At 37.3% G+C, this 27,682-nt stretch overlaps 1 protein-coding gene and 1 non-coding gene across 3 annotated transcripts in view; both read left to right on the forward strand.

The window, feature by feature from the left end:
* Positions 1-27,682, forward strand: part of DIAPH3 (diaphanous related formin 3) — a 550,258-nt gene that overhangs the window by 413,384 nt on the left and 109,192 nt on the right. The window lies entirely within an intron of this gene.
* Positions 10,390-10,572, forward strand: LOC115803207 (U2 spliceosomal RNA). Its single transcript, XR_004023874.2, has one exon. It is a non-coding gene; the product is annotated as a U2 spliceosomal RNA (small nuclear RNA).

Below are 27,682 nucleotides of genomic sequence, written 5' to 3' on the forward strand. Positions count from 1 at the left end.
GTTGCGTTAGATGTGAAGGGTTAGGCTCAATCTTGATTGGATTATTTACTCCTTAGCAGTGGAGAGTTACTTATTAATTAGATTTCTTTCCCTTGCTTAATCAAGCAAAGTTTAACAACAGTAAATAAATGAAAGCATCTGCTAATGAGTACAGGGCATTATCTCATTTCTTTACTTAATACAGTGCATTTGAAATCTAAAGATTTTCTATAGTTTGTAGAAAATAGTAAGTCAAGATAATCAAAATTTTTATTAACGCATTTTAATAAAATCATACCATATTTGGGTGTTGGTGAATCAGTGTTAGTGAATCACCTGGCCTGGTTAAAAATAAAGGACCAGATAGGGAATAAGTATATTGAGAGTCTGATGCCAGACCAAGAACTTGGACTACTGAGGTTTTTGAGCAGGAAAATGACAGGTCTGAGCAGTTTGTATGGAGTCAAAGTGACAAATGTTAGAGAGAAGAAAGAATCGAAAGGACTTTGTAGCCGCTTTGAGCCGACATGGTTTGGCTGCAAGGAATGGGGAGAGTTAGAGAGCTGATCAAGGTGCGAGGGGAGAAGCCAAGTCTAGAGCTCTGTGTTGATACCCTCACAAAGACTTGCTAGCACTGCATAAGCAGATGAGTTACCTGCAGGAAATCTTCAAAGCTAGAGAATGCAAGTCAAGGACTGAGCCTTAGGAATGGACACAGGTGAGTAACAGAGTGAGTGAGAGACAGAAAAAGGATGAAGATGGGAAGGATTGCATAATAGTGGAGCCTACATTATGAAGGTTGAAAGAAGACTTTCAAGGACTTGGTATGACTCCAAGTCCTTGAAATGACTTGGTATGACTCCCATTTCTTTTCCTTTGGTTGTTTCTTTCTTTTTTTCTTTATAAAACTGAGTGGTATTACCACTGAGTGACTAGTGTTTTTCAGGGTACAGTGATTTCTACTCTCTTCAGGGACTTCTTTTCCCTTGTAGACTCTGTAAAGTGTTTGTGACAAAGCTTTCACAAATATGAATTGTTCGGCCACACCTTATGGTGCATCTGCCTGCAGTTTGATTGCATCTCATTAGATGGTTCTCTTTTCATTAAGTGGTACAGTGGGATTTTTTTTTTAAATTAACTGGATATAGAGTAATCAGAAAGAATTCTATAAACTATATGCAATTAAAATCCCTAATGATAAAACTATTTAACTGTGACAAAATAAGATAAAACATAATCAAAATTTTAGGCAAACAAGGATTACTCATTTTCAGTGAGCATCCATAACCTAAACAAAATCTTGCTATATTATCCTTACACCAAATCAATTCTTAATAGCCTTAATTTGGATTTGATTATCTATTTTGACTCTTCCACTTATGTATGGAGCTTTGAGAGATTTTTATAGAAATAAGATTGTATTGCCTCCAGGCACAGCTGCTCTGCCACTCCAAGACTGGAAGTCAGAATTAAGTGTGAAGCTAGGTAGATATCTTTGAATTGGCATTATTTCCCACAAAATAACACTAAGGGGGGCGCACAGGACAGGCTTTGTTGTTGACATATTAAAACTTCACACACAACCATCCCCCCTCCCAGCTTGACTCAGCCTTGGGTCCCCTTATTTCTTGACCTACCTTTTTCCGAAACAGCAAGAATTTGTCTTGAGGCAGAATTATGAAATTTGTAAGGTTTTCAGTGGTGTCTATTGAGCACTAACTACCATAAGGCTTTTCTGAAAACAGTGAGGACGACACCAAACCAGTCTTTGTCTAGAAAACCTTATCTATCAAAGTAGTAAATGGTGACAACTACCATTTCCATTTTTTTTTAACTGTATCCTATTTTAAAGTAGAAAGAGCATAAAGGATAATATAGTCAAATTATATGATTTTGCTAAATGTCATTGGCTTATTTTCTTGAGAATCTTTTTTGTTCTCTTTCTGATGAATTTGTGCCTGCCTAAGGAAGGGAACTATTAAAATACTAATTGTTTTTGACACCCTTACACTTGGGCTTTCAAGCAGAATTAAGTACTACCTGTAAGTGTCAAAAGACTTAAACATTTTTTAAGGAGACTTTTCTAGCCCAAGAATATAAAACAATTTGGGTGATTTCACATTTTATTCAAACATCAGTCTCTGCTATTTACTATGTAGTCAAGCAAAAGGAAGAACAAACTCAGCAGGGCTCCTGCCTGGGTAAGGATGCCCTGTGGGTAGACAGAAAGGCCTTTCTAATTTATAGTCAGGGCAGGACAACCTTTTGGCTAGTCATTATCAAACAGACTCTTAAGCATGAACAGGTTAGAAAGTTCTCAAGTAGTGAGGACCTCAAGTTGTTTTAAAAGGACATTTATGCAAGAAATAGCAAATGCCTCTCATTTAATGAGTACTCACAGATGTAAGTTGAAGGCTGAGACTAAATTGAGTGAAAGGAGATAAAGAACTATTGTATAAGAAAAGTTATGTCCTTGACTTCTCTGAAATAGTTGTTATGATTAATATGTCTCTTGTTCTGTTTGTGTTACACAGTGGACTGTAATTGTTATCTTTAAATTTTGGGGCCCATTCTAAATCTCTCCTTTTCTTATAGCATAGGTTCAGAGTCTGGATTTATAAGGAGTCAATGGATAGACTCTAGAAGCTCCTTTAACTCTGTACTTTCATTTTAGATTTTGTGCTTGGGCATATTTTTTTTCCTGCTCAAAGGATCTGTTGATTTTATCAAATTCTCCAAAGAATAAAAAATAATTATTTTATTGTTTTATTACTGGTTTGTTACAAATTTTCTCTATTTTTACATGTTACATTTTTATGCATATATACATGACATGTTTTCCCCATTTGTGACTACGTCAATAAGAGTCTAGTTCTCAAATGACTTTTACTGTTATTTTTTTGTCATTTGAAAACTAAACTTTCATTGACATAATCACAAATGTGGAAAACATATCAAATGGTTGGTGGATCTACAATTTTAGTGACAAATAAATTGTTTAGGATAAACAGTTAAGGTCCAGTGAACTTGTGCTACTGTGGAGGTTCACTCAGCAGGCAGGGAGGGGAAGACATCACCTGTACCCAGGACTGTCATTAGTCCTGCTAGATCTCCCAGGCAGGAAGGTGTGTGTGCAGGGCTCACTGGGTTATGCAGCTGGGAAAGAGCAGTCTCCCAGAGGCCAAGAGAAAGAGCAGTCAGCAAAGCCACAGGCTTCAGAAAGGCCAGGTAAGGAAAGGATGGAGGAGCGCCCAGGCACAGATTGGATTGAAGGGCACAGGTGTCACTGTTCACCTCTGGAAGAGCAGTTGTGGTAGAACGGTAGAGACTGAAGCCAGACAGTGTTGGCTAGAGTAGTGGAGGCTGTCCTTTCTAAAAGCCTGGGTATGAAAGAATGAAGCAAAAGGGAAATAGCTGGAACTAGAACAGGTTGTAGTTCAATGAAGGGGTTGTGTTTCTTTGCCTTTCGTGTGGCTCTGGCTTTACTGTCTGTATTCTGAAGGGAGGGATGAGTGTTTGGTTGGGCAGTATTGAGGGTGAGGTTGCTGGGGGATGGGATGGGAGAGCACAGATGCGGAACACCTGGACGGTGGAAAGAAAGGATGTATGGAGAGAAGTGGATACAAATATTGAGTAAGGGAGTTTGGAGGTCTCACGTGATGAAGTCTTTTTTTCTCTGAGAACTAGGATATAAGGTCTCCTCCTGAAAGTGACAGTCTCTGGGTGAGGAAGGAAGGCAAGGGCAGTGGAGAATGGCATGTCTCCTAGATGGATTGTGAGAGGTTACTGCTCAGGGAGATGCAAGATAATTTTTGCATCAATGGCCCAGCTGAAAAAAGAGGCTATTACTTGTGTAATAATAGCTGTCCGTAAAGTCTGAGGGAAAGAAAAGTAGCCCAGGTGCTTCACAGGCCCTGCGACAAAGGGCATTTTGTTCTCCAACTGCCTAAAAGTTCTGCCTAAAAGTTCTAATCTCCAGATGTAACCATAGGGGTCAGCAGTAGGCCAACTGAGTGTGCTTTAGAGCAGGAGTCCCCAACCCCCAGGCCACGGACCGGTACCGGTCCGCAGACTGTTAGGAACCGGGCTACACAGCAGGAGGTGAGCAGCGAGCGAAGCTTCATCTGCCGCTCCCCATGCTCTCATTACCGCCTGAACCACACCCCCACCCACCGTCCCTGCAAAAATTTTCTTCCATGAAACTGGTCTCTGGTGCCAAAAAGGTTGGGGACTGCTGCTTTAGAGCACCAGCCAAGCAGAGTCATCCCTTTTTTAGAGGATAAGGTATTTCATGTTTTAAAATAGTGTAGTACTTAATTAGGAAAATAATGGACACTCTGTTGGAACATCTATGCCATCTGAACACAATGCTGAAACAGTGTGTTTAAGCATTGTTTGGGTGTCGTGCTACATATGAGGAAGGCACTCTAGCAGGGTTGGTGGGGACCCTAATGCAGCTGGTTTTCCTCCAGGCATGTGCCAACTACATCATGTGTCTGAGATCTTTTCCTACAAAAACAACACTTGGTGCTAAACTCAACATTTCTAAGGTACTACTAGATTTACTTTTATATTTTATTTTATTTGCCCCTCATTAAAGTTCAGTCTGGAGTAGCCACAGATACAGAAACCACTTTTCAAGATTGTCATCAGTATCAGAAATAAAGGTTTTGCCAAGTGCCTGTCAGGTATTGTAGTTACTTAAAAAATAGCAGTAGCTGTTCTTACTCACTGACTATTTGTGAAAGCATAAAACTAGCCAGATTCTTGAATCCTGTTTATAGAAGCCTTGGGTGATCTGGTCAAACAGTATGACTTGAAAACAGCATGGAGTCAGGCTCGGGCTTTCGAGGCAGACAGGCCTTGGTTTGACTTCTTGACTTAATAAAAGGGTGACCCTAGCAGCTTATTTAACCTTTGGATTTCCTTTTCCTCAGCTGTAAGAGGAATTACACTATGTGCTTCATAGACTATTTGGAAGATTAAATAGGGGCTATACTAAAGTACCTACAGTTGAGTAGATAGTTAATAAATTCAATAGATGTTCCTCCTCATTCTTCCCCTTCTCTGCCTACCTTCCATGATGCATGTGTCAATAGAAAGATTATAAATTCTTGAGCAAAGTGACAGTAGTATGCAGAATGGGTGTGCTAATTGGAGAGATTGAAATTAATTCTGTTACTATGAATAGTTCCTATACTGCACTTAAAGTGCATTAATCGGTATGAATTAGTTTAGAAAAGAAAAAGACAAAAATTTAAGAGTCTATAGAGACTTTTGGTTTTAAAATAAAATAATAAAGGTATTTTTACCTCCTTTTCCCCATGGGAGTCACCACAAAGCCACAAGGAAAAGGAGTAACGAAAACCAGTGTCAACTTCTATGAAGTCAAGATGTGTTTAACCTGGAACAACCGCATATAAAGACAGGGAAGCAGAAGATGCGGGAGAGAGGAAATTGGAATCCGGGTGTATTCATTTCCAAGGCTACCAAACAAATTACCGCAAACTGGGGGCCTTAAAACAACAGAAAATTGTTCTCTCACAATTCCAGAGGCTAGAAGTCCGAAATCAAGGTGTTGGCAGTGTTGGTTCTTCCTGGAGGCTCCGAGGGAGGACCCGTTCCCCCTCTCTCATTTCTGGAGGTGGCCGGCAGTCCTCGGTGCTCCTGGGCTTGTGGCTGCGTCACTCTCATCTCAGACTCCGTCTTCTCATGGCCTCCCTGTGTGTCTCTGTGTCTTCACATTCTTACACGGCCACGAATCATTTGGTTAGGGCTCACCCTAATCTAGTGTGACCCCACCTTAGCTTGATTACATCTGCAAAAGCCCTATTTCCAAATAAGGTCACATTCACAGGTACCAGGTGTTAGGACTTCAACATAAATTTTGGGTGACACTGTTCAACCCCCAACAGTGGGGGATCCCAATGAGAAACAGACTGATGTGCTCCTCACAGCATCACATAAGGGCTCAGGAGTCACGGGTGCCAGGAACCACTGACAAGAGGAATGAGACATCCAGCTGAAAGTGGGGGTGATGGCAAAGGAGCAGGTCAACCTCCATCCAGGCAGCATGGCTCCCAAGTCCAGACCTGTGACCCTCCGGCTGCACTTCCCTCCCTTCCTTTCCTCCTCCCCTCCAGGAGGTGGGAGGTACAGAGGTTGTTTGGAAAAATTGTGCTGGAAACTATAAATGGGGTGCAAGCCAGAGGTGAGGTACTGCACCGGAAACAGGGGTTACCTGAACACAGAGGTGGATCTCCAGGAGAAAAGAGGAGACGTGAATGGCACAGTCCTCTTCTGGCCCCAGCCACCACTCAGTGGAAGCCAAGCTTATACTCCAAGCAGATGACAGAAGATTTTTCTGGAGATAATGAACAGTCTAGAGAAAAGGCCTTCAGATACTGGCATTATGGGCCCCCTTCCCTCAAAAAATGCTAACTTACTGCAAGAGCATTCCACAGAGAAGCCCACTAGTTAACAAGCCTACTCACACAAATTATTTTCTCTGAAATATTAATTTGGCCCAAGGACTCATCAGCTGACATTTGAGGAAAACATTCAACATGAAAAAAGAAGGGAAACAAACCAGAGGAACTCTTAGTAAACAGAGAATTACACCATAATAATTGCAAAGATGTCAAATATTTCAATGATGAAAAGAATAGGATGATATATGTCATATATATAAGATATATATATATATGTATAAAAGGATTAGAAACAAAAATCTTTTGGATATGAAAAATACAGTAGCAGAAAAAACAGTACAGTTTTTTGAAAAGCATAAACATACAGAGTTCTAGGGAAGATAAGGGGGAAAATGTAGAATTTACAGATAATCTGATATATCTGACTGTACAATTTTTATTATATTTGTATAACTGTATACGACTGTGTACAATCGTATAATTGTATTATGAAGCTTTGGGGACAAGTATGGAAAGAGTGGTAGGCAATAGGAAAATAAGAAGCAATTGTTAATTCTAGAAAAAAGTGATATACGGTTGACCCTTGAACAACATGAGTTTGAACTACATGGGTTCACTTATATGCACATTTTTTTTTCAGTAGTAAACATTATAATACTACACGATCTGCTGTTGGTTGAGTCCATGAATGCGGAACCACAGTTGGGAGGAACCTCGTGTATGGAGGGCTGACTATAAATCCTATGCAGAGTTTCAAATGCGTGGAGGGTCAGGGCCCCTATCCCCGTGCTGTACAGGGGTCAACTGTATAATCATGGTACACTACTGGAATTTGGCATGGCCTTGTATGCTATTTTACAGTCATAATAGTAAAAGCACTGTGGTAGGCAGATTCCAAGATGGCCCTCGGTGATAGCTGCCTCCTGTTGTTCTTTCTCATGTAACCCACCCCCCAAACATTTTCCAGCATTAGTCTGTATAACCAGCGGAATGGGGTAGAAATGATAGTATGTCACGTCTGAGATTAGGTTACAAAAGATACTGTGACTTTCGTCTTGGGTGCTGTGTCTCCCCGTTTCTTGGTTCTGGGGGAAGCTATGTTGTGAGCAGCCCTATGGAGAGACCCAAGCTGTGAGGATATTAAGCTTCAATCTATCACAATAGAAAATCAATAAGTAATGTCTATAATCGATGAATCAAGAGATAGCAGGAGAAGCATCAATAAGGAAGAGAGTCAGGGACAGTGGACTGCTGTATTTCATTGGAAGCCTTTTGGATTTCTTCATAAAGTAACCATTAACTTTAAAGAAAGTTAAAGTTAGAAGTAGGAAACATCTAAATGGGCAGCAGGTGGGCAGTCAGGATGGCGAAACACCTAATGACTCAGTTTATCCCTATTGAGAATAACCAGAAGCTAAAATCTCTCGTAAGTTGTCTATCTCCTTCTTTACTAAAATACACAGATTTTACTTTTCTTTTTCACTTTTCTTTTTCACTTTCTCTCTTCTAATAACTGTGTATAAAGGAGACTTCTCTCTGTTCTAGCTTTCAGCTTTTCAGTTTTATGTGATCCGGAGACTAAAGTGCTCTTCACTATGCATTCTTAAAGAGTGATGATATGGGTGACGAGAGTGAGTTACGGTGGTACCTCTAGCTCAGGATAATGACTGTGCTTCTCCATATAAATCAGACAGTCTTCCCACTTTTTTTGTGTCCTGTAGATAGCATTGGCCAGTGATTTTGCAGCACATATCTGAATATATTTGTCCTTTGTAATTCTTAATGTGAGAGAAAATGATGGAAATGCATAATAGAGAAAATCAAGCACCACTCTATTTTTTTTCTTTTTTTTTTTTTTTTTTTGCCTTTTAGAGCAAAAGTAGCCTTCCGGTGCTGCATAAGAACTTGATGGCTGATCTGTATTCACTGAATCCTTAGAAAACAAGAGAATGGGATGAGATTTGCATTTGGAATTCATATTAGTTACAGTTATTGATTGAGTGTTTTTAAATTAGTGTCTTAATACATTACACTGGCCTCATGAAAGCCAAGGATGTAGCTAATGTAGCTAGAAGAACTATTTGTGCTTTGGAGGGGAATGGTGGTATGACTACTTGTTATGTAGTCTAGGTAAGGAGGTAAATATTTTTCTACTTTATGAGGGTCTATAAATTTATTTAAGAAAGCATTGACATGCATTAAGAAAGCTGCATGTCCCACTGATTCCCAAGTAAATTAGAAATTATTAGTGTTAGCCATGATGTACGTTATTGTGATATGACAGCATTTGGCTTAAACAGTTTCACCATTTATTAGCTCTGATATTAGAATAAATGACAATGATCATTAAATGCTATGTACATTATCATTTAACTAATTATGCTCGCAATCTCCTTCTATTAGTCAAACATCTTTGGGTTAATTAGAGGAGCTGCCTAATCCCGATTTCTAGAGGAATAATGAAATAAAGGAACATTGAAGTATGCTAAAGAAAGTGTGAGTGCATCACCGTTTACCTCATATATCGACTTCATGTACCCTCACCCAGTGCATTATCGTAGCCTCAAGGTTAAAAGATTCTGGCAATTCTTTTTATTTTGAAATATGATTAGGCCGTTAAATTATATGTTCATACTTTTCCCATTAAAGCATGTATGCTGCAGAAAAGTGCTAATATGCAAATGAAAACAAAATTCTCCTACCCATATTGAAAGATGAACCAAAAAACACTGTTTAGATTAAGCATTAAAAATGTTAATAACACCTTGTACTTTGATTCTGACAAGCTAATAACTCAAAATCCATAGAATTTTAAGGTTACAAGTATAAGACACAACCAAGAAACTTTTATTATTAGTCCTTTTATTTCTTATTCTTGTTAATATAGTTAGGCTAAGGGATTCTTAAGCTGATGTTTGTTAAACCATGAGCAGGGTTTTATTTAATCCAAAGTATATTTTATCATTGGGTGAAAAGTATAATTTCATCCCTTTGTCTTAGTCTTCCCCATGTCCCAAAGGAGGAGAAAAAAAGAGAAAAGTATCTTTTAAAATTCATTGTGACCTGTCATGAGGCAACTTCTCAAATAATGATGATGAGGCTCTATTTTTGAACATGCAGGCAGAAATAAATGAAGGGCATAGGGCGTGAAGAGGTAACTAGTACAGTCTCCCAGGCAGAGAGAAGCACTGCCCAAGAGAGCCCCTGGGATCCCTGCTACACTTGCAGCCGTTGGCAGCAGTATCCTCTCTAATAAGTCTCAAGGTTTTCATCACTTCCTGAACACTGCTCTGTCTGTTTGCTACTCATTTGCTGGAAACTGGACAAGGCCTATTACTCTCCATTCTATTAACCTCCTTTCTCTTCATTCACTGATCCCCATTCCCTTTCCTCACCTAAATATAAAAAGACATGATCTGCTCAGGGTGAGAGATAAATATATTCAGTAATGGAACTAAGTAGGCAGAGTCAGTAACTCTAGGTACTATGTCATAGTAACTTGTAATGTTTCCTAGAAATTAACTCTGTGTCTTCTACATATTTGTTTGTTTTAAAGCCAGGAAAAGGGAAGGTTTTGAGAGTAATGTTTTTAATTATTAGTTTGTGATGAGTTTTCATGTCTTGCTGGTATGCTCTCTTTGTGGTAGTTTCTCTGCCCCTGGGTCCATGCCTGTCTGTTTTGAAAAGAGTGATTTATTTGTTTCCATGTAGTAGACCTATAGGGTTAGTCACGTGTTCCTCTTCTAAACAGATCTGTAGTCCTACCTAGAATGTCTTTATAGTTTTACACTAAGATCTTCTTTAACCCTTCACTGTCCTCTTTCAAGAAATACCAAATACTATTTCTACTTTCTTTTTTTTAAGTAAAATTATTCTTTATTATTTGAAAAAATTTTAAATTTAATTTTTATTTTATATGGGAGTATAGTTAACTTACAATGTTGTGTTAGTTTCAGGTGTACAGTAAAGTGATTCCGTTATCGCTTCTCAGCCTTTTGGCTAAGATCAAGTGTAGTATCTGTTCTTATTAGTATTTCAAAATCAGGAATAAAAGACTTATAAATGTACAAATTGTTGCCTCAGCAAAGCCCTCTCCTTGTTTCAGTAAAGTACTTGGCACTATGCATTTCACTGCACTGGGAAGTATTATTTAGTTTTGTTTAAACATTTCTTGTACTCTTATACTTCTTACTGCATTTTAAATGTATACTGTATATAGAAGAATAACATATAGAAAAGTACACACTTCCTGAGTATCTGGCTTGATGAATGCTCGTAAGGTAAGCTTACCTATGTAACCAATACCCAGATCAAGAAACAACGTCATTAGAAACACAGAGCCCCTTCCAGATTCTCCCTTTCATAACCTCGCATCCCACACATATCCTGACTGTGACAGCAGTAACTAGACTTTGTCCTTTTTATAAATACAGTCTTACACTTTGTATCCATGTTGTTGTGTGAGGTTGTAATTTGTTTGTTCTAATGGTTATTTAGCATTCCACTCTGAATATGTGAATTTTTTTTTCTTTTGTTCGTGGATATTTATATTGTTTCTAGATTTGGGCTGTGACAAATAGTGCTGCTAAGAACATTCTTATACATGTCTTCTGGCTCTGTCAGAAATATACCTATTGAGTTGCATGAGCTGTTTGTATATTTTGGAAATTAATCCTTTGTCTGTTGCTTCATTTGCAAATATTTTCTCCCATTCTGTGGGTTGTCTTTTTGTCTTATTTATGGTTTCCTTTGCTGTGCAAAAGCTTTTAAGTTTCATTAGGTCCCATTTGCCTATTTTTGTTTTTATTTTCATTACTCTAGGAGGTGTGTCATGAAAGATCTTGCTGTGATTTATGTCAGAGTGTTTTTCTTATGTTTTCCTCTAAGAGTTTTATAGTGTCTGGTCTTACGTTTAGGTATTTAATCCATTTTGAGTTTATTTTTTTGTATGGTGTTAAGGAGTGTTCTAATTTCATTCTTTTACATGTAGTTGTCCAGTTTTCCCAGCACCATTTATTGCAGAGGCTGTCTTTTCTCCATTTTATATTCTTGCCTCCTTTGTCATAGATTAGTTGACCATAGGGGCATGGGTTTGTCCCTGGGCTTTCTATCCTGTACCATTGATCTATATTTCTGTTTTTGTGCCCTACAAACAATAAATGCTGGAGAGGGTGCGGAGAAAAGGGAATCCTCTTGCACTGTTGGTGGGAATGTGAATTGATACAGCCACTATGGAGGCTCCTTAAAAAACTAAAAATAGAACTACCATATGACCCAGCAATCCCACTACTGGGCATATACCCTGAGAAAGCCATAATTCAAAAAAACACATGTACCCCAATGTTCATTGCAGTACTATTTACAATAGCCAGGACGTGGAAACAACTTAAATGCCATCGACAGATGAATGGATAAAGAAGATGTGGTACATATATATAATGCAATTTATTCAGCCATAAAAAGAAATGGAATTGGGTCATTTGTAGAGATGTGGATGGGCCTAGAGTCTGTCATACAGAGTGAAGTAAGTCAGAAAGAGGAAAACAAATATTGTATATTAACGCATACATGTAGAATCTAGAAAAATGGTACAGATGAACATATTTGTAGGGCAGGAATAGAAACACAGAACTAGAGAATGGACGTGGACACAGTGGGGAAGGGGAGGGTGGGATGAACTGGGAGAATAGGTTTGACATAAATACATTACCATGTGTAAAATAGATAGCTAGTGGGAACCTGTGGTATAGCACCGGGAGCTAAGCTTGGTGCTCTGTGATGACTTACATGGGTGGGATGTGTGTGTGTGGTGGGGGATGTCCACGAGGGAGGGGATATATGTATATGTATAGCTGATTCACTTCACTGTACAGCAGAAACTAACACCACATTGTAAAGCAAATATACTCCAAAAAAAAAAAAAAGGAAATATACCTAGATGTGTAATTGCTGTTTCAGTGGATAAGCGTATCTTCAGCTTTAGCAGATACTGACCAACAGTTTTCTAAAATGACTGTACCAGTTTATACTTCCATCAGCAGTGTATGAGAGTTTTCATTTCAGCAGTTCTGGTAGGATAGCTCACTGTGGTTTTGATTTGCCTTTCCCTCATGAGTAACTTGAATAGCATTCCATGTTCTTTTGGCTTTTTGAATATCTTATTATGTGAAGTGCCTATTCAAGTCTTTTGCATATTTTTCTATTGGCTTGTAGGTGTTTTTCATATTGAGAATAAATAGATTTTGATACAACTTAGAACTCCATCGTAACACTTATGTCAAACTGCCCATTAAAGGAAAGACTGTGTTACTTTCTAGTAATATAATATTCCACATCACTCAGATGTTCTAGTGAGAGACCTTAGAATGACAGGTCTGGTCAATATATGTTAAAAGAGCAAGCATGTTGTAGACTCTGCTGCCTATTTACCCTCTTCTGTTAAATTCCCTTTGGTGTACCTGTACATTGTCTTTTCCTCCTTGTTGTCATGTGAGAGCAGTTCAGGGCCCCTCTAGCTTTTCTGACTGAACTGGGGACACTACAAGAACATTATTCTAGAAAAGCTATGTCATGGTAAAACTTCAGAAAACCATTTGTAAGATGAATGAATGAATAAGTGAGTGAATGAGTGAATACATGAGTGAATATGTGAATACATGGAAGAAAGAATAAACACATGATGGCATAACTGGGTCTTGAAGTTGGGCCTTCCAACGCTAATCCTGATATAAATTCCATTATGCCCTAATATTTACTATTAATCAGGAAATATTGAGTATGGTAAACTATTGCCATAAAACCTTTTCCTCAACTTGTAACTCACAAACGTGTATCAGAGGTGAACTCTCAAAGTAACAAACTTGTGATGCATTTAGATTTAATTTTATGATAAAATTTGAGTAGCTTTTTTATAAACTATTTTTGAATACATAGTCTATTACCAAAGAAAAAATTCAGTTCAATGCACATGATTCTACTATTGATGAGTTAGATCCAGATTAAGTGAATAAATGTATACATTTCTCCTAGAAGATCACTGTCATTTTTATGTCACAAAAAAATGTATCATATCTTCCAAGGTCAAATATCAACATATTAATTAAGGTAGTTTTAAACTGATACAGAATTAATATGAAGTAGAAGCTACTCTTAGTTTTTATTAAATTTTTTTAAAATTGTGGTTAAAAAAACACATAAAATTTACTATCTTAATAATTTCTAAGTGTATAGGTCAGTAGTGTTAAGTATATTCACACTGTTGCACAAAGAGATCTCCAGAACATTTTCATCTTGCAAAACTCAAGCTCTATAACTCATTAAACAACAACTCTCCATTTCCACCTTCCCTCAGCCCCTGGCAACCACCATTCTACTTTCTGTTTTTATGAACTTAATTACTATAGGTACTCATATAAGTGGAATCATACAGCATCTGTCTTTTTGTGACTGGCTTATTTCATAATAAGCATAATGTCCTTAGCATAATGTCCTTAAGGTTCATCCATGTTGTAGCATGCGTCAGGATTTCCTTCCTTTTTAAGGCTGAATAATATTCCATAGTATATATGTACATTTTGTTTATCCATTTATCTGTTGATGAACATTTGGGTTACTTCCACTTCTTGGCTATTGTGAATAGCGCTTCGATGAACACAAGAGTGCAAATATCTCTTCAAGATCCTGCTTTCGATTCTTTTGGATATATACCCAGAAATGGGATTGCTGGATCATATGGCAGTTCTATTTTTAACTTTTTGAGAAACCACCATACTGTTTTCCATAGCAGTTGAACCATACTCTTAGTTTTTAAATGTTGATTCTAATTTATGGAAGGGGGAAAATGATATGTAGTTTACTAAGTATGTGTTCTTAAGTTCATTACTTACCATGCTTCCTTCTCTATAAAATGTGGTATTAGACTATCCCGTAGTAAGGATGGGCCCTACATTTTTAACCAGCTTCTTTAGGGTTTTACCTTTACATGGTTTAAAAATTTTTACTGTTTAATAAGCAGCACTATTTATTCAGGACAAGTTAACAGATATGAACAATTTTAAGGCTTTGTTATTCATATTGCCACACTGACGTGGGAATGGTGAAGAGATTATACTAATTTATACTCCTACCAGCATCCAGTGACTGTGTCCATTCCTCAAACCTTCAACAGCACTAGATGTGTTTCACAATTTTCAGCAATTAGACAAAATAGTATCTCATTGTTTTGCATTTTTAATTAGCAATTAAATTATATCTTTTTGTCTTTTATTATAACTGACAAAGTGTGAGGGGCAGGGAGATCAGAAACAGAGGAGGAGGAAAGAAACTTTCTCAGTATTTCTTTTCAAAATATGTCATCCATTAAGGAAAAACCATACATTTTAATGTTGTTATCTCTTCTGTCTTATTTCTCAGCTAGGAGGAGTTATTATTACTGTTTATTTGTGATGATTTTTCAATGCTGCTAGTCCAGGAGTAGGTTTTTTTTTTACATTTTGGTTGTTAATAACAATACATATAACCATCTCTTGATTTATTGGAGTAATGAGGTAGAGAGAGAGGGATGGAAATCAGAGACAGACCTAAATCCCAGTGGCACATAAGTGGTAAAGGGAAAGCTAAAATCTCAGGTGGACTCACACCTCCTTCCCTGGGGGTTTTGGGCCATTAGGCAGCAGCTAATAGATCTGTATAGATGCTTGTGACTAAACTTAGTCTACTTGATGCCAGCAGAGCCAGTTGAAAGGTAAAGAAACTGAGCCAACCAACAAACTGCTTCGGGACAATTTTGGCAGCAATTTTAACAGATTTTTTTTTCACTGAATTTATCACATGAATCCTTTTAATAAAAGGTATTTCAGTAATGAAGGCATTATACATTATGAGCACTTGGCTAAAATGTGAGTTTTTTAAAATTTATAATTTATATACCTTACTTACTTCTAGGAAGAATTTGGGATGGCTTACAAAAGAAAGCATATAACAATCCTAATTGTAATTATAAGAGAAAACAGACGCTGTAAGAAAACAGAAGAAAGTTGACTCCTTAGCTTACAGCTTTGGTTCTCAACTTTAGCATCTATCAGAATCCCTTGAGAGGCTTAACCAAACACAGGTTGCTAGGTCTACCCCAGAGTTACGGATTCAGGAGGTTTGTGGTGGGCATGAGAATTTGCATTTCTCATAAATTCCCAGAGGCTGCTCATCCAGGAACTACACTTGGAGAACCACAGATCTTCTATCATCATGTTTCTTGAGTATTTGGAATCATGATTGATTAATATTAGATTTTTTTTATTAAATAGTTTCTTTTTGTGAACATATATCTCACTATCTAATCACACATAACAGCTATGATATTATTTTCATAAGGCTCTTCATATGGATATAAAGGATATGATTGGTTATAATTTCCAGTCATTTTGAACCTTGGCCACATTAAATACACCTAGAGAGTTTTTAAATAACACCAATATAGAACCTTATTTCCACGGATTCTGATTTAATTGGTCCATGATGAACAATATTTTTTAAAACTTTCCTTGTGATTCCGAAGTGCAGCCAGAGTTGTAAGACACTGATAGGTAGAGAGAAGAATAGCCCATATTGCCAACAGATAATCAGGTTGTTTCATTTGTGGCTTGGGTTTTTTTTTCCCCCCCCCCATCAATTTGCCTAACTACTCATTCCCATTTTTATCTGTGTGGTATGCTTTTGGTTCTTAAGTATGCCATTTTGTTCTTCTCTTAATTGAACTTTATCTGTTTTTGATGAACTATTTCTCTAATCTATCAAGGTCATTTTAAATTGTATTTCTTTCTTCGAAAGTGTTTAACCCCTGCCCAACTAAGTATCATCTGCAAGTTTAATGAGCAGATTTTCAATTTCCTAATTGAGATTGTACTCATTAAGTTTTAATATTTTATAATTTTATTGCAAATTATTTCTAGCGTGCGTGTGATGCTACCTTGACTTTGCCCTGGCCGTGCACATTTTCTTCATTATCAGTGAACATTTATTTAGTGCTTACAGGTTGTGTGTTATTGAATCAAGTTCCGTGACTTCTAAATAGTTGAAAATAAGTGCTGAATCTGACTCTATGTAGTTTTAACTCTAAGGAGAATGTGTATGTAACATGAGCTGCATGAACAACACAGGACACAAAAATTGAACATTGAATCTACAGTTCATTGGTCAGGTGGATGTTGTGACACTAACTGTGGCTGTAGAGAATAGAGGTCAAGAGTACCATCTGCCTCTTATTAGTTGTGTAACCTTGAGCAAGTTACTTGCTCCTTGTGCCTCAGTTTTGTCATCCATAAAATGTGATTCTAATCATTCCTGCCTTGGTTTGTTGTAAAAATTTGTGTCAGATAATGCATGGAAGATTCTCAGCACAGCCTAATACATAGCAACAGTTCAAAGAAATAGTAATGATTAAGAATCAATTAATTGAGGAATTGATAGTGGAAGGTATTTAAGGTTTGGTTTGACAAGACTGATCGTTAACAATTTAAGTGACACAGAGATGATTGGTCTGGGATCTGTCCCTAATCTGGAACTTTTGATTTTTACAAGTTTAAGCCTGTTTTTATGTAAGCAAATAGTTTAGATTTTCATTCTCAGTGTGCTATGTTTATTATTGGAAAGGGTTCTTTTGCAGATAATTATAACTACTGAGTGGCAGAGCCAGGATTCAAACTCAGTACTTCTGTCTACAAGATGCTAATTGCTAAACGGTAGAAACAGAGAGAATAGATTGCCCCAGACATAAAGGGTGAGGGGAGTGAGAATCTATTTCAAAAAATAAGATTCCATAAAGAATAAAGCAGCCAGTATTTGACCACTTACTACGTGTTAGACATTGTTGAGTGCATTATTTACATTGTCTCATTCAGAGGCTTAAAAAGGTTAAGTAATCCTTGCCCCAAATCATAAAGCTGGTAAATGGCAGAGCTAGGAATTGAACCCAGATATGTGACAGCAAATTCCATTCTCTGAATCACTTCAATAAACTGCCCATCCTTGAATAGAATCAGATTACTTTTTTCTAGAATAGAAGATGCACTCAAAAATATGATTTAGGGTACAGAAAGATAAGGTGGAGACAAAAGTTGTGTTTACTTCCTGTTTTGTGACAGAGTAAATTGGAACAGTCAACTGAGGAATTTTGCCTTGAGTTTAGCATGTATTTAAATTGTTTAAAAATAGCTGAAAAGTGAAGGTGTCCCAGGAGAAGAAGGCTGGAGATGGCCTAGATGAGGGTTTTAGAAATAGAGATAGATTGGAAGGGGTGGGTTAGAAGCGGAGGCAATTTATGTACTTCATCTTCTTTTCTCCACTGATTTATTTAAAATAAGTAAACATCAAGAGTGATTTCTTTGAGCTTTTGAAAGCTAACACATTTTTGATGAAACACACATTTTTATGTCACATTTACAGTTTCCAGAGGGCTTTCACATACATTCCTTTAATTTTTTTATCTTGTATTGGCGGGCACTTTTACAATTTTGCTTCTATTATCCTAAAATATTCGTAAGTACAAGAAACATTTATGCCAAATTGAATAGAAGCTACAACTGCACTGAGTTTCTTTGCACGTACCTTTTTAATGTGTTTATTTCATTATAAATGACGTTTAATTATGGTCAAATTAAACGTAGGTATTATTTGGAAAATAGTGGCCATCAGGCAGTGTCATGGAGGATCTTGCTTTTCTCCCCTGTCATTTTACACATTGTTTTTCTACCTCAAAAATCTCAATACTGCCACTGCTCAAACATGTTCAAAATGAAGTAATTTTCCCTATGTAATACAGTTTTGAGTCCCAAAATATCAGTTTGATAAAAAACTATATTTTTCAGACTTCCATTACTATAGCATTTTTTATGACTATAAAAAAAGAGCACTTTGTACTGCATTTTGTCTGAAGTTTAATGATTTACAAAAACTCTTGTTTTCTTAAATTAGAATTACATAAATAAATAATCTAGTGATTCATGAAAGTAGAAGCTGAATTTCCTGGAAAGTCTTCTAATATTTGCCCTTTACCATTAGATTGGACTAAAATTAGACTTAGTCAAGTTTATTTATCTACATATATAAACAATTTTTTTAACTCTAAAATTATTTGTTTTTGTTCTTTGACCTGGCATTAACTGAAGTGCTAAGTAATACTGTATGACCTGAACTCTGGAGGTATCATTTAAAAACTATAAAGCAGGATTATTTCTACCAGGCAATAAAATAATCTTACTTTTCATTAACAGCTATTTACTACTAATAAAGTGTTTACTTTTTAAAATAATCTTTTATGGGCTTCCCTGGTGGCACAGTGGTTAAGAATCCACCTGCCATTGCAGGGGACACGGGTTTGAGCCCTGGTCCGGGAAGATCCCACATGCCGTGGAGCAACTAAGCTTGTGCGCCACAACTACTGAGCCTGCGCTCTAGAGCCCGTGTTCTGCAACAAGAGAAGCCACTGCAATGAGAAGCTCGCACACCACAACAAAGAGTAGCCCCCGCTCGCCACAACTAGAGAAAGCCCGCACGCAGCAACGAAGACCCAACGCAGCCAAAAATAAATAAATAAATAATAAATTTAAAAATAATCTTTTATAAAATGAAAATAAATGTCTACATAAGTTAAGGGTTATAATTTCTGGTCAGATTGTTTGTATGTATGTTTTCAGACATTTTGTACCAAAACCAGTAGCTAATATGCTCAGTGAGAGTTCCTCTCTCTCTCTCTTCACACCGACTAATCCATATCCCCAGATAATTAAGAAATCTGACTAAATTGAGCATCATTATGCTTATTATATGTACTGCTAATTTTGTTTTCATTTAGACTTTTCCCATTTTAGAATTTGTACTTACTGTTGTTCTCAAAAAAGACTGAAGCTTTAAAATTACTACATTAGTAGTTGTGGTGTAACACAATATAGCTGAAATAAAGAGAATACTATAGGATAGACCTAGTTTTGAATTTCAGCTTTTCTGCTTATATGCTGGCAGTTACTGAATCTCTTTGCACCTTGGTTTCATCATATGTCAGTGGGTGGAAACTATGCCCACCTTATAGGGTAATTGTGAAAACTGAATTTAACAAGCCATACAAAACACTGTGCATTCAATAAATGTTCACTGTTATTATTGATGATAATATTTGGTCCCGTGCTGACAGGAATGTTGGTTTGGGAGGGGGAAATATTTGAGTTTTGGAAATTTTAGAAAAGAGGATCGTCACCTGCCAAATAATAGCAACTAACCTCATTGTCCCGTGCTGCCTGTACATCCTCCCCTTCATGGCTCATTAAAAAGTGCTCCTGGATCATATCCACAGAACGGTTTACATGACTATGCGTGGGGCTGATCCAATTATGTAGCTTGAATGCAGAGCCATTTAATGGTAGCCAAGGTAGCTTATTTCTGTGTCATTTAGATTAATTTTTTCCATTTTACTTGTATTACTACCAAACCGATTTCAAGATATTTTCAGCTTTCTGCTTTAAAAGTTTACTTTAAAAACAGTGATAAACAGGCTTCTGTTTGATTTTAAATGATTTTCTATAACTGTACGATTGTAGCTCTTGATATAAATTGCTTAGATATTGTTGTTCCTTCCTAAAGTTACACACAGCTAAGGCTTGGTTGAATATCCATCCAGGTGTAAGGAAGCTCCCGTTAATTTTTCAAACATTGTATACATTTCTATCATAGCAACTGATTGAGGGAAAAATGAGTTTGTGAATAACACTGTTAACAGCAATATAAGTAAAGCCTGCCTCTTAAGGTAGGAAATAGAAAAATCAAGTTAAGACAAATCTAATGTGATCACCTAATGTGATCACTCTAATTATTTTACTGGAGTTTTAAAAGAATGGATCAATAATGATATTTTGTTTCAGGCTATTAGCAGCCAGAACCTTGTCTTACAAAATTAAGAAATCAGCTCTCATTAATTAAACTTAAATATGGTGGCAGAGATCTTTGTGCCGTGAAGCGAGAGCCTGATCTCTGGCTATTTTGTTCTGTACTTGGTATAATGCAGTACGCTATTCTCAGCCAAAGCCCTATGTTGTCTGGGCAACTCCCGTTGCCATAGCAATGAAATTCTTTTGCGAGAGCAGGGCGAATGCTAATTGTAGCCATTTGTTGTTCCTTCTGTCGATCCCTTAACTAGCACAGTTGTAGAGCAGCCAGAGACTCTGGGTGAACAGCACGAAGTGCCCCCAAAAGCATCGCTGCTGAAGGCAACCGGCTGCTCTGCTTAAAAAATTATTTGAGTAGCTGACAGTGCTGACAGTGCCACTGTGGGCAGAAGCACAGCTTGACTCAGACCCTGACAACTGTTGATCTGGGACTTAGAGAAAAAGAGAAGACTGTTTAAAACCTGTTGAGAAGGTACTGATGACATGGAGATTAATTTGACACCAGTCCCTCAGAGGTAGGTGGTAGGCATATCATAACAACTGTTTATCCAGGCTAAATGCAGTACTGGAATGCCCAGAGGCTGTAGGAGACAGATCAATGGTTCTTCCTTTTATTTCCATCTGAAACTGCAGTACTGTGGCCTAAGGTAAAATAATTCATTTGGCTAGAACCAACCAATTGTAATTCATATAGGTATTAGATTCAGTTAATACTGGTAACTCCCCCCTCTCTTTATAAAACCTTATTTTTAGAGACTTATGATTTAGTTGCCAGAAATGTGTTGAAACTGAAAATCAACTCAACATAAATGAGAACAGACCCCTTTTGAAAAATAAATGACCAAGTGATATCTACCAATTGTGTGGTCTATCGTGCTACTTTAATTTGAGAAAATGTTATTAACCTGGCTCGTAATTCATTGTAAAGCCTAATTGTTATAGGTACTTGGGGAAGAAAAAAATATTATAATGGTAAGAGAAAACATGTGAGGCACAATTTTACTATTATATCTTCCCTTTAAAAGTGTGTTGATCCTTAAAAATAGTCAAGTTCATGAGATTTTTAAAAGCAGCTACTGTATAAACATAGTAATAAATTTCAAAGTATTTTTTTAGGTATAAATTTAACGTATGTGTCTCTTAATTGAATAGACTAAAGGTACATCCTGGCTGAAATGGCCTTAAAATGTAGAGGAACTAGTATCATAGGCTTGTTTTAGCAAGCTATTCCTCACCATAGCTTTATATTTGTTTGTATTGAGATGGTCAGAATTGGTATAAAGATAGCCCTATCATAACTACAGATTCCTCTTTTTACTGGCAAGTAGGGAAAGAAGGCCTTTCAATTCAATGTTGGTTTTTTTTTCCTTGAAAGAACTCTATGTGTATTTAATAATTTTATTGCTTGTCCTGCTCTTTCCAGGGAGGCAACTACCTGAATATCATTCAGTGCCCTGAACTATGATAGTGAGCATAGCAAGTCATTTGTGTGCTTCAAACACTAAACAAATTAGTCCCATCCCACTGGTTAGACATTCAGTCCATAAATTCCAAGGAGGAAAGACTTGAAATTTACTTGTTGAAATTTTCTAAGATGTACTATTTTCTTCTTTTAATAATTTTTAATTAAGACAAGAAAATACCTATAAACTGTATAATAAATACTTTTTTTTTTTTTTTTTTTTTTTTGCGGTACGCGGGCCTCTCACCGTTGTGGCCTCTCCCATTGCGGAGCACAGGCTCCAGCGGCCATGGTTTGCGGGCCCAGCCGCTCCGCGGCATGTGGGATCCTCCTGGACCGGGGCACGAACTCGTGTCCCCTGCATCGGCAGGAGGACTCTCAACCACTGCGCCACCAGGGAAGCCCATAAATACTATTTTTTAAACGTATATATCTTATTTGTGAATTTTATATGTAAGGTATCTCAGATATTCCTTAATAAGCTTTTTTGGAATATTCTTTTAAAGGTTATTTTTACTAAATCCTCAACTTTAAAATATTTGGTTGTACTTCTAAAACACTGCATTCTCAGTATAATAAATGAGAAAAGAGCTTATTTGTTATTAATGCTCTTAATTCCTCAGTCAACAAAGTTCCTTACTGTCAAATCTACTACCAATCATGACTTCTCCCATAGTGTTCAGAGAATAAATGAAGTCTAACCTTACCATGAGGCTGTGCATCCATTTTTTTTCTTTTATTTTTTTGGTAGAGAGAATTTGTGTTAACATATAGCTTAGCAGTGGACTGGATGATAAACGGCACGGTAGATTTCCATCACGATTGGTCTACAGTAGCCCTCTGGAGAAATCAGAGTAGACCATCCATCCTCACTCAACCAAAGTTCTTTCTCTTAATGGCCAGAGAGATGAAAGTCCTAAAATCTGAATATGGGATGAGGAGTGCTCTGATATCAAGCAGTGTTCTGAAAGCACATCATATGAATGTTAAACCTCATCCCGAAAGCCAGCTCTTTGTGGTACCTAGAGCCCCCACCAACTTTCTTACAGGGGCAGACCCAGACCACTGCTGATTGTGTTCCAGAGCCTCCCAGTGTAGAAACCTGCAGCCCAGCTTGTCTTACTGGGTTCTCTGTAGGCCTTTGCTTTTAGTGATACAGGATGCCAACATCTTGCTCACTTGGGCCAAACAAACCAAAGCATTCCCAAACAACTTCTAGTGGACGTGACAGTACACAGGCTTTTAGAATCAGGTTACTTGATTGGAGTGAGTCTTACAACAAGGACTGTCACCTGGGAAGGAGGAGTTGACTATGAGGAGACGGAATCCAGGGCCCAAGCTGCTTCTCCTGGCCTCAGTCTGGTGTGGGTGACAGGATAATCACTTCCTGAAATGATAGATCACATGTGAGATAGTTGGCCTCTTGAAGAGAGAGCGCCTGCTAGGGTGTGTTCCAGGAAACCCAAGAGGAGATGTGTCTGAGCAGTCATGAAGTTAGGTGGCCCTCCATTTCAGCTTGAGATTTCTTCTGAGGTGGGTGGGCGTCAGCGGGGAAGACAGAGCCTGATGGCTTAAAAGAATCACCCCACTGGGAAAATGAGGGAATGAGTGACCTAAGTTTTAAAATTCGTTTTTAACCCCAGCTCAGACCACTCACTCCTTGTCCCTTCTTTTAAATCAAGGAAGCTCAAAGAAGGTATGTCCCACTGTGTTTCTCCCTGGAAGACTGATGAACCATTCTAGCAATACATAGATGGAGGCAGCCTGACTTAAAAATGTAGCTGCAAAATCTGTACCTCATATGGATATTTATTAGAAGATTCTTGATCTATGCCACAGTCAAGCCTTCCAAGGACATTATCGGGAAGTCCATTCCTTAAGTACATACACCTCACTGACAGTCCTGAATAATGGTGGCATTTTTTGTGTTTTTTTTTTTCATGTATTGGTAATTGGTAACATGGATCACCTTGGCAACCTGTTAGATATTTTTTAGTAGTTTTGTGGTTTACAGTTTGGCTCAGTTATTTCTCAATTATTTTTAGCCAAACATGTCTTATTCACAGTTCAACATTCTTTCTCATTGTGCCCAGCATTTGCTCCTAAGAAAACTGGTGAAAAATTAATGATTCCACCTACTAATTATATATTCTTTTTTCCTTTTTCTTTTTTGAAACTTAGCATGATTTTATAACTTTTGGATGATAGTTCAAGGTTAAATTTTTAAAAGTTAGACTCATTTTTCTCTTGTCAGTCATTACATGAAAATGATTAGTCAAAAGCCAGAAACTAGCACTCTATAAATTATACATAATGAGAAAAACTATCAGTGGTTCCAAACCTTGCTGTGTGTCATAATCATTGGGAAGCCTCATTCCAGACCTACTGAAGCAGAGCCTCTGGGGGTAGGTTCTCTGTTTCTAAACAAATTTCTAAGATGATTATTGTGTTCGTAAGATACCCCTAGTTGGAGAAAGAACATTTTGGAAACAATGGTCTGGGGGTAATCTCTCTCACCTTTTAATATCAGGTTTCAATGTGAAAAAAAAAGTCTTAAAATGTTGATGTCAGTTCCAGAAATATTCACAACTAACTGGCTCATATTTTTCATTTTGGTTCTTTTTTGATGTTTGTTTTTCTTTAAAATGAAAATATTTCCAATATCTGATTATAACAGATATATAAAATTAAAAAACGATGTTAAATAGGTAATGTAAGTCTTATTGACTGGAAATAAATTTTTAGCAATACAGAACATGGACAGAATTGCTGTTTTTGAGGTATAAAAAGTTCTTTAAAAGGCACACCCCAGGGCTTCCCTGGTGGCGCAGTGGTTGAGGGTCCGCCTGCCGATGCAGGGGACATGGGTTCGTGCCCCGGTCCGGGAAGATCCCACATGCCGCGGAGCAGCTGGGCCAGTGAGCCATGGCCGCTGGGCCTGCGCGTCCGGAGCCTGTGCTCCGCAGTGGGAGAGGCCACAGCAGTGAGAGGCCCGCGTACCGCAAAAAAGCAAAATAAAACAAAACAAAAAAAAGCATACCCCAGAGTACAAAAAAAAAATAATTGTGACTGCATGAACCAGTAGATTGAAAAGATTCCTTTTCAATCCATATCCTTCCAGACGATTTACTTAGACTAGCTTGAAACATACTTTCAACATTAGCGGAAACTGCCAAACAAACACAACAGACATAATTGGCTGAAATTTCATTAGAAAATTTCTTCGTTTAAAAAATAATTTTTAGAAAACCCTAAAGTGTGCATTGATTATATGCATTCATTTTTAGTCAGTTTGCTAGTGACAGTTCACCTAGAGCTGAGAAGGACGACTCTAGGTCCAGCCTGCAGTTTCCGAGCTATTAGCAGCTCATTGTTTCAACAAAGTCTGGGCTATTGGGAATGGGACTATACTGAGTGACAACTTAATCTATATTTATACGTAGGTGCAAGCTAGTTTTTGGTTTTCTTTGAATTTTATTTATTTTTTTACAGCAGGCTCTTATTAATTAGCCATTTTATACATATTAGTGTATATATGTCAATCCCAATCTCCCAGTTCATCACACCACCACCCCTACCCCACCACTTTTCCCCCTTGGCATCCATATGTTTGTTATCTACATCTGTATCTCTATTTCTGCCGTGTAAACTAGTTCATCTGTACCATTTTTCTATGTTCCACATATATGTGTTAATATACGATATTTGTTTTTGTCTTTCTGACTTACTTCACTCTGTATGACAGTCTCTAGATCCATCCACGTCTCTACAAATGACCCAATTTCATTCCTTTTTATGGCTGAGTAATGTTCCATTGTATATGTGTACCACATATTCTTTATCCACTGACCTGTCGATGAGCATTTAGATTGCTTCCATGACCTGGCCATTGTAAATAGTGCTGCAGTGAACATTGGGGTGCATGTGTCTTTTTGAATTATGGTTTTCTCTGGGTATATGCCCAGTAGTGGGATTGCTGGATCATATGGTAGTTCTATTTTTAGTTTTTTAAGGAACCTCCATAGTGTTTTCCCTAGTGGCTCTATCAAATTATATTCCCAGCAACACTGCAAGAGGGTTCCCTTTTCTCCACACCCTCTCCAGCATTTGTTGTTTGTAGATTTTATGATGATACCCATTCTAGCTGGTGTGAGGTGATGATACCTCATTGTAGTTTTGATTTGCATTTCTCTAATAATTAGTGATGTTGAGCAGCTTTTCATGTGCTTCTTGGCCATCTGTATGTCTTCTTTGGAGAAAGGTCTAGGTCTTCTGAATATTTTTCAATTGAGTTGTTTGTTTTTTTAATATTGAGCTGCATGAGCTGTTTATATATTTTGGAGATTAATCCTTCGTCCGTTGATTCGTTTGTAAATATTTTCTCCCATTCTGAGGGTTGTCTTTTCATCTTCTTTGTAGTTTCCTTTGCTTTGCAAAAGCGTTTGTTTCATTAGGTCCCATTTGCTTATTTTTGTTTTAATTTCCATTACTCTAGGAGGTGGATCAAACAAGATCTTGCTGTGATTTACATCAAAGAGTGTTCTTCCTATGTTCTCCTCTAAGTTTTATAGTGGCCGGTCTCAAATCCATTTTGAGTTTATTTTTGTGTATGGTGTTAGGGAGTGTTCTAATTTCATTCTTTTACATGTAGCTGTCCAGTTTTCCCAGCACCACTTATGGAAGAGACTTTCTTTTCTCCATTGTATATCCTTGCCTCCTTTGTCATACATTAGTTGACCATAGGTGCATGAGTTTATCTCTGGGTTTTATATCCTGTTCCATTGATATATATTTCTGTTTTTGTGCCAGTACCATATTGTCTTGATTACTGTAGCTTTCTAGTATAGTCTGAAGTCAGGGAGTCTGATTCCTCCAGCTCCATTTTTTTCCCTCAGGACTGCTTTGGCTATTCGGGGTCTTTCATGTCTCCATTCAAATTTTAAGATTTTTTGTTCTAGTTCTGTAAAAAATGCCATTGGTAATTTGATAGAGATTGCATTGAATCTGTAGATTGCTTTGGGTAGTATACACATTTTCACAATATTGATTCTTCCAATATGAGAACATGGTATATCTCTCCATCTGTTTGCATCATCTTTAATTTCTTTCATTAGTGTCTCACAGTTTTCTGCATACAGGTCTTTTGTCTCCCTAGGTAGCTTTATTCCTAGGTATTTTATTCCTTTTGTTGCAGTGGTAAATGGGAGTGTTTCCTTAATTTCTCTTACAGATTTTTCATCATTAGTGTATAGGAATGAAAGAGATTTCTGTGCATTAATTTTCTATCCTGCAACTTTACCAAATTCATTGATTAGCTCTGCTAGTTTTCTGGTGGCATCTTTAGGATTATCTGTGTATAGTATCATGTCATCTGCAAACAGTGACACTTTTACTTCTTCTTTTCCAATTTGTATTCCTTTTATTTATTTTTCTTCTCTGATTCCCAAAATCAGAGAAGACTTCCAAAACTATGTTGAATAATAGTGGCGAGAGTGGACATCCTTGTCTTGTTCCTGATCTTAGAGGAAATATTTTCAGTTTTTCACCATTGAGAATATGGCCTTATTATGTTGAGGTAGGTTCCCCCTATGCCCACTTTCTGGAGAGTTTTTATCATAAATGGGTGTTGAATTTTGTCAAAAGCTTTTTCTGCATCTTTTGAAATGATCATATTTTTTTTTCTTTAACTTGTTAATATGGTGGATCACATTGACTGATTTGCATATATTGAAGAATCCTTGCATCCCTGGCATAAATCCCATTGATCATGGTGTATGATCCTTTTAATGTGCTATTGAATTATATTTGCTAGTATTTCGTTGAGGATTTTTGCATGTATATTCATCAGTGATATTGTTCTGTAATTTTATTTTTTTGTA

Source organism: Delphinapterus leucas, chromosome 18 (genome assembly GCF_059928025.1).
Source record: "Delphinapterus leucas isolate spDelLeu-1000000601 "Yukka" chromosome 18, BTC_Dleu_Yukka2, whole genome shotgun sequence".
NCBI lineage: Eukaryota > Metazoa > Chordata > Mammalia > Artiodactyla > Monodontidae > Delphinapterus > Delphinapterus leucas.